We start from the raw sequence: 10,710 nt of genomic DNA on the forward strand, positions 1-10,710 counted from the left end.
AGTCTTCACTCTCTTCTATACCTATTATCCTTAGGTTTGATCTTCTCATTGAGTCCTGGATTTCCTGTATGTTTTGGACCAGTAGATTTTTCCGCTTTACATTGTCTTTGACAGTTGAGTCAATCATTTCTATGGAATCTTCTGCTCCTGAGATTCTCTCTTCCATCTCTTGTATTCTGTTGGTGAAGCTTGTATCTACAGCTCCTTGTCTCTTCTTTTGGTTTTCTATATCCAGGGTTGTTTCCATGTGTTCTTTCTTGATTGCTTTTATTTCCATTTTTATTTCCTTCAGCTGTTTGATTGTGTTTTCCTGGCATTCTTTCACGGATTTTTGTGATTTCTCTCTGTAGGCTTCTACTTGTTTATTAATGTTTTCTTGTGTTTCTCTAAGGGAGTTCTTCACGTCTTTCTTGAAGTCCTCCAGCATCATGATCAAATATGATTTTGAAACTAGATCTTGCTTTTCTGGTGTGTTTGGATATTCCATGTTTGTTTTGGTGGGAGAATTGGGCTCCGATGATGCCATGTAGTCTTGGTTTCTGTTGCTTGGGTTCCTGCGCTTGCTTCTTGCCATCAGATTATCTAGTGTTTCTTTGTTCTGCTATTTCTTACAGTGGCTAGACTGTCTTATAAGCCTGTGTGTCAGGAGTGCTGTAGACCTATTTTCCTGTTTTCTTTCAGCCAGTTATGGGGACAGAGTGTTCTGCTTTCGGGTGTGTAGCTTTTCCTCTCTACAGGTCTTCAACTGTTCCTGTGGGCCTGTGTCTTGAGTTCACCAGGCAGGTCGCTTGCAGCAGAAAAGTTGGCCTTACATGTGGTCCCGAGGCTCAAGTTTGCTCGTGGGGTGTTGCTTATGAGCTCTCTGCGGGGGTAGCAACCAGGAAGATCTGCACTGCCCTTTCCGGGAGCTTCAGTGCACCAGCGTTCCAGATGGCGTTTGGTGTTTTCCTCTGGCGTCAGAGCTGTGTGCAGAGTGCAGTCTCTTCTGGTTTCCCAGGCGTGTCTGCCTCTCTGAAGGTTTAGCTCTCCCTCCCATGGGATTTGGGTGCAGAGAACTGTTTATTTGGTAGATCCCTTCAGGTTCTGGCGGTGTCTCAGACGCAGCGGTCCTGCTGCTCTTGGGCCCTCCTCTACGGGAACCCAGAGGCCTTATACAGTTTCCTCTTGGGCCAGGGATTTGGGCAGGGGTGGGCAGTGTTGGTGGTCTCTTCTGCTCTGCAGCCTCAGGAGTTCCCACCTGTCCAGGCGGTGAGGTCTCTCTCCCACGGGGTTTGGGAGCAGAGAGCTGCTGCAGGCCGGGATCCACGGGTTTCTTCCCTATAATTCTATTGGTTACCTTTAATATGTTTTAGTTAGTAGCTGAGTTCTCTACTTTGTACCAGAAATTCTTAGGTTTGGATTTTTTTTTATTTGAAGATATACTATGAAAACCTAATATAAAATATTTCAATAGTAATTTTATGTTTAATTTTTATTGGATATTTTATGTATTTATATTTCAAATGTTATCCGCTTTCCAGATTTTCCCTGCAGAACTCCCCTATGTCATCCCCCTGCTTCTCTGAGGGTGCTTCCCCTCCCAAGGACCCACTCCCACCTCATGACCTTGGCATTCCTGTACACTGGGGAATGAAGCCTTCACAGGAAGAAGGGTCTTTTCTCCTACTGATGCCAGACAATGCCACCCTCTGTTACATATGCTGCAGGAGCCATGGGTCTCTCCATGTGTACTCTTTGGTTGGTGGTTTACTCCCTGTGAGTTCTGGGGGATGTGGTTTGTTGATATTGTTGTTCTTCCTACGGAATTGAAAACACCTTCAATTCCTTCAGACCTTTTTCTAATTCTTCCATTGGGGTCCCCATGTTCAGTCCAATTGTTGGCTGTGAACATCCACCTCTGTATTTGTCAGGCTCTGGCAGAGCCTTTCAGGGGACAGCTATAACAGGCTCCTGCCATCAAGCACTTCTTGGCATCACCAATAGTTTGGTGTCTGTATATGGGATGGATTACCAGGAGGGGCAGTCTCTGGGTGGTCTTTCCTTCAGTCTCTGCTCCACTCTTTCTTCTTTCCTTTGTGGGCATTTCAGTTTATCTCATCCCTGTTGGATCCTGGGAGCCTCTAGCTTTCCTGGCATCTGGGACTTGCTGGTGGCTACCTCCAGTTCCCCCTACCCCATTGCTACACATCTCCGTTCAAATTCCTGATCCAAGCGCTTACCTAGGAAGCGCAAGGCCCTGGGTTCGGTCCCCAGCTCCGGAAAAAAAAAAAAAGAAAAAAAAAAAAAGAACCAAATTCCTGATCCATTGTATATCATCCCTGTCTCCTCCCATACCTGATCCAGTCCCCCCATTTCACCTCCCCCTTCTCTTCCTCCCAAGTCCCTCCAACCCTCTACCTCCTGTGAGTATTCTGTTCCCCATTCTAAGAAGAATGGAAGCATCCACATTTTGGACTTCCTTCTTCTTGGGTTTCATATGGTCTGTGAGTTGTATTGTGAGTATTCAAGCTTCTTTTTGGCTAATATCTACTTATCAGTGAATGCATACCATGTGTGTTCTTTTGTGATTGGGTTACCTCACTCAGGATATTTTCTGGCTCCATCCATTTGCCTAAGAATTTCACGAAGTCATTGTTTTTAATAGCGGAGTAGTACTCCATTATATAAGTGTACCATATTTTCTGTATCCATTCCTCTGTTGAAGGATATCTAGGTTCTTTCCAGCTTCTAGCTATTATAAATAAGGCTGCTATGAATATAGTAGAGCATGTGTCCTTGTTATATGTTGGAGCATCTTTTGGGTTTATGACCAGGAGTGGTATAGTTGGGTCCTCAGGTAGTACTATGTCCAATTTTCTGGGAAACTGCCAGACTGATTTCGAGAGTGATTGTCCCAGCTAGCAATCCCATCAACAATGGAGGAATATTCCTCTTTCTCCACATCCTCACCAGCATCTGCTGTCATCTGAGATTTTGATTTTATCCAATCTGACTGGTATGAGGTGGAATTTCAGGGTTGTTTTGACTTGCATTTCCCTTATAACTAAAGATGTTGAACATTTCTTTAGGTGCTTCTCAGCCATTTGATATTCCTCAGTTGAGAATTCTTTGTTTAGCTCTGTACCCCATTTTTAATAGGGTTATTTGATTCTCTGGAGTCTAATTTCTTGAGTTCTTTGTATATATTGGATATTAGCCCTCTATTAGATATAGGAATGGTAAAGATCTTTTCCCAATCTGTTGGTTGCTGTTTTCTCCTAATGACAGTGTCCTTTGCCTTACAGAAACTTTGCAATGTTATGAGGTCCCATTTGTTGATTCTTGATCTTAGAACATAAGCCACTGATACTCCGTTCAGGAAGTGTTCTCCTGTGCCCATGTGTTCCAAGCTCTTCCCTTCTTTCTCTTCTGTTAGTTTCATTGTATCTGGTTTTATGTGGATATCCTTGATTTACTTGGACTTGACCTTTTGTACAAGGTGATAAGAATATATTGATTTGTATTCTTCTACCTGCTGACCAGCAGTTGAACCAGCACCATTTCTGGAATGGCAGTGGGGAATGTACCTCTGTGCTAGTTGCCTGCTGGGACTTCCTGTGCAAGGCCAGAAGGACAGGGACCCTCAGTTTAGGCGGTGCTGGAGGATGCAGCTGCTGCTCTGGGTGGCAGCTGCCAGAAGCTTGGTGCTCTGAATGTCAGCAAGTCAAGTAGCAGAGGTTTTGGAGAGCTTGACACCTTCACAGTAATGGCAGAGAAGTGGCCCCTGGGGTCTCTGGGGCCTATGATTTATGACAAGCTGCCTTGCCTGGAGCCAGATCCAGGGACAGGACAAGGTCTGTCCTTTTCTGCTAGGTACCAAGATGCCTGGATTTACAAAGGTGCATACTTCTCCTGCTCTCCTCCTGTACTTCCAAGGCAGCATCTGAGAAGTTGGTATCCTGGACCCCATATTCATCCTTGTACCCCACTGGTGAGGCAGGATCCCCGCTTCAGGGTAACAACCTACTGACAAACTGCCTGCCCTACCATCCTCCATCTGAATGCTCTGAAAAGATAGAAGATTACAGTGAGCTCCTGCCCTTTGGTCCCCAGGCTCATGTGTACTCAGGCCCACCTCTGGTAGCACCCAAGCCCGTCTACCCCAGCCCGTTGTATTCTGGACTCTCCACTTGCCTCGGAGATGGGGGAACAAAGAGACCACTGAATGTTGTCTGGACCCTGGTGTCAGGGCCCCTGCTGCCTTCTGTTGACCCACCCTGTTCTCTAGCTACAGCTCCTAGCAAGGGTCAGCCCCTGGATGGGACATTCTTGCATGGGTTACCATCTGCGCAGGGACTCTTCCCTTACTTTTCCCCCATGCTAGGCATTCTTGGAGAAGTGTCAAACTATCCAAAGCACAGATTTCCTGGATTCCAAGTACACTGGTCTTTATTCTGAGGTTCCCAAGCAAGCAATGTCTGAGGGGCCCTCCATTCCCTTGATCCAGCTTGCACAGCCCCAAGGACAACCTTGCCAGGATGCAGTGCCAGCCCACTATCCACTGCCCCTACCCCTACAGGACTTAGCTTGCCCTCCATCTTGTCACCACCCAGAAAATATCTTTGCTCCAACTTCTGCCTCTAGGAGCCTATAAAGGGCTGTGTACCAAGCTGTTGGACTGAGAAGCCCCTACCTGAGGCAACAGGCAGCCTGGAATCCCTACATGCCCCCTGTTAGGATAGACAGTTATCTATATTCCTATGCACCCCTCCCAGAACCTTCACAAGGGATCAAGCTGGAGCCCCTTTTGCTCCAAGGTACCCACTGGACTTTGTCCCCAAAACTCTGGGTTTTTATTATGCCAGGAATGACATCTCTCTCTATGGGCATACCCCAGGCTTGGGGGCACCCCACCTTCCCATTCCCAGACCAGTGTGCAGCCTGTGCCACAGTCTGGTGCCTTCCAGCAAACATGCCAGCCTTTGCCAGCCAGCCAGCCATGTTCTGAGCCATGAGACCTGCAGAGAAGCCAATGCCAGAAACTCTAGAGATGTGGCTGCCCCGCTGGAGGAAAGAACAACTCCAGCTCAGGCCCAATAAGCGTCCTGGAGTACCTATTGTTATCCGAGACAGTCCAGTTCCCTGCACCTCACCAGCACTGTATCCCTGTGCCAAGGAGCACCAGTCTCTTCCACAGAAGGATGCTAGACCTCTCAGCTCTCCACCAATGCCTGTGATTGACAATGTTTTTAGTCTGACCCCTCTACCATGACTACCTGGATGTGCCGATACCTAAGCCCAGATCTGAGTAGGACTCAGCCCCTGCCACCAGTAAGACCCAATACAAAGATTGCAAGGGGACTCTGCCTGTTCAGGATGGAGACTCCAGGCCTCACTGCTCTCGACTTGCCAGTGTGAAAAAGTCAATGGCAGAGGGTGTTCCTCTCAAGGTCCCTAGTCCTGAGGTGCATGATAAATCCAGTGAAGCTGTGGATGGGCCAGGTATAGAAAACACAGTGTCAGGTATGCCTGGCCTAAAAAAGATAGTCACAGAAATACCTGAAGTAACTGCAGATGTCACACCAAGGACCAACTTCCACAGCTCTGTGGCCTTCATGTTCCGAAAATTCAAGATACTCTCTCCTGCACCCTTACCTACAGCTATGGTCCCATGTCCCCTTACCCTCACTCCTGTAACTGTCCCTGCCCCTTCCCCTGTACAGCCTGCATCTAACCCCCAATCTGTGCCCACAGGACTGCAGATTCTCACTCAATCTTTGCCGGTAGCATGTTTCAACCTGGCCCGCTTAGCCCACCAGCCATAGCCATGGCCTCCCCAGCCCCAGCCTCTGCTCCACTTCCATCACCAGCTCCTGCTCCATTCTCAGGCCCTATTGCAGCCTCTGCTTAAGCTCCCATTGCAGCCCCAGTGGACTCCCCAGAACAGCACTTTACAGGGATGCACACATCCTTCTGTGATTCCACCTCTGGCTCTGTGGCCCATTCTCCACCAGAGAAACTGTGTGAGTGGTTTGGGACAACTGGGTGATGGGGCCAGACTGTGTAGCACAACTGCCAGAGTGGTTTCAGGGCTACTAGGCAAACTGCTATCCCAGCTGCGTAAGTTTCTGTGCACACAATAGTGCCCCTTCCCTCATGTAGTACAGGCTGCTGCTATCTTCGTGCCCATCCATCTGGTGAAGGCGTCTCTCTTTCCAAATCTGCCACAGGCTTCTGTGAACTATATGCTGCAGGACCACCATGCACAACTACGGATCACCACTCTGTTAGAGAAGGGTATACTGAATGAATGTGCCCTACAGGGCTGCTCCTCATGAATGCTGAAGCTGCTAGCACTGTGTCACCTGCCTGAAACCTAGCCTGACCTGCTGGGCCTACAATGGCATGACTGTATCTGACACCAGCTGAGTGAGCACAGGACAGCCCTGTAGCAACTGGAACTGTGTGAATGAGTAGCAGGTGCCTTTACCAGAACTTAATCCCCATTAGAACCCATGGTGACCAGAGATGAGCCAGAAAGCCAAGTCCTGGCTCGGAAGTTGTAAGTTGGTACGGTAAATTAGCCAGGGAGGAAGACACCAATGCCTGACCCCAAGAAAGCAAAGACCACCACTGGGGAAGGGTTATGTAATCCCCCACCTTGTTCTGGTGCCAGCACCAGCCCACCAGGTCATACCCTAAGGGCCCACTTCTACAACCTATTAGAAACCGCCTGGCTCAATGGTGTGGCACTGCCTACTTGGGGCCACAAAGTTTCCAGAGCAGATTGGCCTTCACCTCACCTCTAGCTCTTGTGTAGCCAGACCCATAATCTGTAGCACTGTTACTATTGCTGTTGGGACAGCAACCCATCTGGGGACCACTGTGAACCTGTCCTGACATCTAGCTTCCCAAGGCTAGGAGTGGATATAAGGCTAGGCAGAGACTTCCTGAACTTTTAACTTAAAGATCTTTGTTAGAAGAGTTTGTTTCCCTTGAGAAAACCTGTGGGCATTGCAACCAACCCCACCTGGCCTTAAATCCTGACTGCTATGTTCTGGGCAAACACTTCACCTCTCATGAGCCCTTGTTCCCGATTTGTAGCATAAGACAACATAGCCTACCTCACAAAAGTTGTTCTAGGGATGTTGTCTGAAATACAACTACCATGCTTTGGTTTGCTTCTTGCCCAGGATAGGCCTGTGACCTCAGTTAGCCTGTGCAATAACAAGATTGAGAACATTCTTATCAATCCCTCATGTGTCTTGGGACCCAGTTACCTTAGAGGTACATGGTACAATGTGTATGACTCATACAGTTCTTTCCCCAGGCTGCAGCAGGTGCAGGGGGCTGGACTTGGGCTGGCCTGAAGAGCCTAATTCTGTTCTGGATTCATATCTGTGACCTACCTGGGCTGCATCTCGCACCCCAGTAGGGTTGTGTAGAATTGTATGCTTCTACAGCCAAGGGAGTTACAGGGACTGGACTTGACAGGCTGTATGAGCTCAATGCTGGGAGAAGTTCTAGACTGGGCACTCATGGTGTTTCCCAAGGCCCTTGGGGTCACCTCCCTCCAGTGGGCTGAATTCAGCTGGTAGCTGACAAGTTCCTGTTTTATTTAAGTTTTTGAGGAGAGTGGGCTCTGGGGGACAGCTATTAAAACATTTCGGTTGTCTTGGGGGAAAATGCTGTCTTTTTTTTACTGAATGGTTTTAGCTGTTTTGTCAAAGATCAAGTGACCATAGCTGTGAGGGTTCATTTCTGGGTCTTCAATTCTATTCCAGTGATATACCTGTCTGTGTCTGTACCAATACCATTCAGTTTTTATCACAGTTATTCTGTAATACAGCTTGAGGTCAGGAATGATGATTCCCCCAGAATTTCTTTTATTGTTGAGAATAGTTTTCACTATCCTGTTTTGTTTTGTTTTTTCTTTTTGTTATTCCAAATGAATTTGTGAATGGCTCTTTCTATCTCTATGATAGAAAGATAGGATTGAGTTGGGATTTTGATGGGAATTACATTGAATCTGTAGATTGCTTTTGGCAAGATGGCCATTTTTACAATATTAATCCTGCCAATGAACGAGCATGGAAGGTCTTTCCATCTTCTGAAATCTTCTTCAATTTCTTTCTTCAGAGACTTGAAGTTCTTGTCATACAGATCTTTCACTTGCTTTGTTAGAGCCACACCGAGGTATTTTATATTATTTGTTACTATTGTGAATGGTATCACTTCCCTAATTTCTTTCGCAGTCTGTTTATCCTTTGAGTAGAGGAAGGCTACTGATTTGTTTGAGATTCTTAATCATGTCCCAGAACTCTTAAAATTACTATTATTCTTGTGAATCTTTACTCCTTTTTCAATGAAATATTTCTCCTTTGCTCAAGAAGATAAAAATCTTAAAGAAAAGCTTGATACTTAATGGAATAAAGTAAGGAAATGGTAACCTTAGGGCAAGATCCCATCCCACTTAAGCTTTTAATTTGTGTCTTTGTTAGGGTTTTATTGCTGTGAATAGACACCATGATTAATGCAAGTCATCTAAATGACAACATTTAATTGGGGCTGGCTTACAGGTTCAGAGGTTCAGTCCATTATCATCAAGGCAGAGCATGGCAGCATCCAGGCAGGCATGGTGCAGGAGGAGCTGAGTTCTACATCTTTACCCGGAAGAAGCCAGGATCAGACTGAGCATCCTCAGGCAGCTAGGAGGAGGGTCTCCAAGTCCATCTGCACAGTTACACACTTCCTCCAACAAGGCCACACCTTCTAATAGTGCCAATTCCTGGGCCAAGCATATGCAAACAATCACAATTTGTTAAAAGGAACTAAAGAAAAGCTTAAGCAATGAAGAAAACCATTGAAAACAGAATTACATTTGATACAGATGTAGTGAACAAGAAGGCCATATTCCAGCTCCAACAATCATGAGAGCTTGGCAACACTGAACATGTGTCTCTGGCTTCAAGTCTAGGTTAGAAGAAAGTGTAATAGAAACTCCTTAAATGACTAAGGAAAGTCACTGAGGCAATGCATGTCAGGGGTGCCACTGCATTGAGGCCCAGATTGACCAGTGTATGAAGCTGTGTGGGTGAAGCCTGGATTACTTTGAAGACCCCTAAATATTGGAGACATCAAAGCCATGGAATAGCTGCCGAACCCAGTCACACCCACCTTGTGTGCCCCAATCCTCTTTCCCTGGGACATCAATTCTGTACTGGTTAGATGCACCCACCCCCACTGAGTCCAGACAAGGCAATATATGTGCTCCCAGATCCACCAACCAAAGAGATTTTTTTCTCCTGAAGTTTTGCCTTTTCTTCTCATTACCTGGTCCAGCAGCTGGTAATGTCCTCATTTTCAGCATCACTTTGTCAGTTTATGGATATCTGGCTTCCTTACAACTTCTGGCTATTAGGAATAGAAGATCAGTAAACATGGATTAGCATATATGTCTGTAGTAATATGTAGGGGTGCTTAGGGTTTATAGCCAAGATTGGTGTAATTTTATCTTATGGCAAATCAATTTTAAAATTTTTGAGGCATGATCACAGTGGCTTTTATAGTATCCATATCAATTCACATGATCAACAATAGTGAATAAGGATTCTATTTTCCATATATCATCATCAGTATCATACTAGAATAAAGCATAGGGATACAGAATATATTGCCAAACTGCATTGAACCTAAATTGTCATCCCTGTCTCAGACATAATCTATATCTTAAGCCCCATCGTAAGTCATAATAGATATATGTACTGAAATAATATGTGGTGATAACTTTAAAACTGTCAAAACTTGAGGGTTATCTCCAAAACAATGAGAGTAAACTGAATGAAAACACCTCATCACTTAATCATCACAAACCCTTCCAGCCATAGCTTTAGAAAATCTCATGTCTTTACTTTGTTGAAAACATTTTTATAAAATCAATTACCCAGGCATGCTGCTATCAACTTATTGCCACCTTATTTTTACTGTGACTCCTTAAGAACAGTTTTGAAGGTTGACCCAATGCCCATCTCCCAGTAGTTTCTTATCCTTACATGGATGTTATAGTTCAGACATAGTTACATACTACCATGAATTATAACATCTTCCCTATGATGAGCCTCTTACTCCTTTAAAAGTCATTTTCATTGATTTTTGCTAAGACTATCCAGTATTTCAGATGAATAATGGACTGCAGGCAGAGGTGTTGGAAGAAGTCTCTATGTTGGGTGTGAAGAAAATAGGGCATCTACAATTATGGCTTCATTCAGTGGTATTAAGAAATATTAGGGGAATTCCACAAATCCATAGGGCACCTTAGAAAAATTAGTCATATTTAAAATAATTCTTTATATGGTGTGCTATTAGCATTAATAAGTCTTTATTGGAAACACATACTTTAAATGGGCTAAGATGTTATAATGAGGCATAATTTGAGTCTCTTGTTTATTTCCAAACTTGCTTCAATTCTGTTTACCAAGTATCGATTAACTGCTGTAGTCCTTTTGAACCCCACAAAAGAAGAATCTACTAACATACATACTGAACACAGTTACTTGCTTAAAAACTATATTGTCCATTTTAAACTTCATATGTCCTCTATATATGATTGTCATCTTCAGTTTGACCCTTTGAAAAATAGAAATTTTATTTACTCTTTAAAAGTGTCCTACCTGTATACAATTGTTCTTGACCACATTTATCTCTCCATTCTTCCTAAAACTTATTGAAGGT

At 45.0% G+C, this 10,710-nt stretch overlaps 1 pseudogene; it reads left to right on the forward strand.

The window, feature by feature from the left end:
- Positions 1–3,745: 3,745 nt before the first annotated feature.
- On the forward strand, positions 3,746–6,818 carry C8h15orf39-ps1 (similar to human chromosome 15 open reading frame 39, pseudogene 1; annotated as a pseudogene).
- Positions 6,819–10,710: the final 3,892 nt, after the last annotated feature.

Source organism: Rattus norvegicus, chromosome X (genome assembly GCF_021556685.1).
Source record: "Rattus norvegicus strain SHRSP/BbbUtx chromosome X, alternate assembly SHRSP_T2T, whole genome shotgun sequence".
Taxonomy (NCBI): Eukaryota; Metazoa; Chordata; class Mammalia; order Rodentia; family Muridae; genus Rattus; species Rattus norvegicus.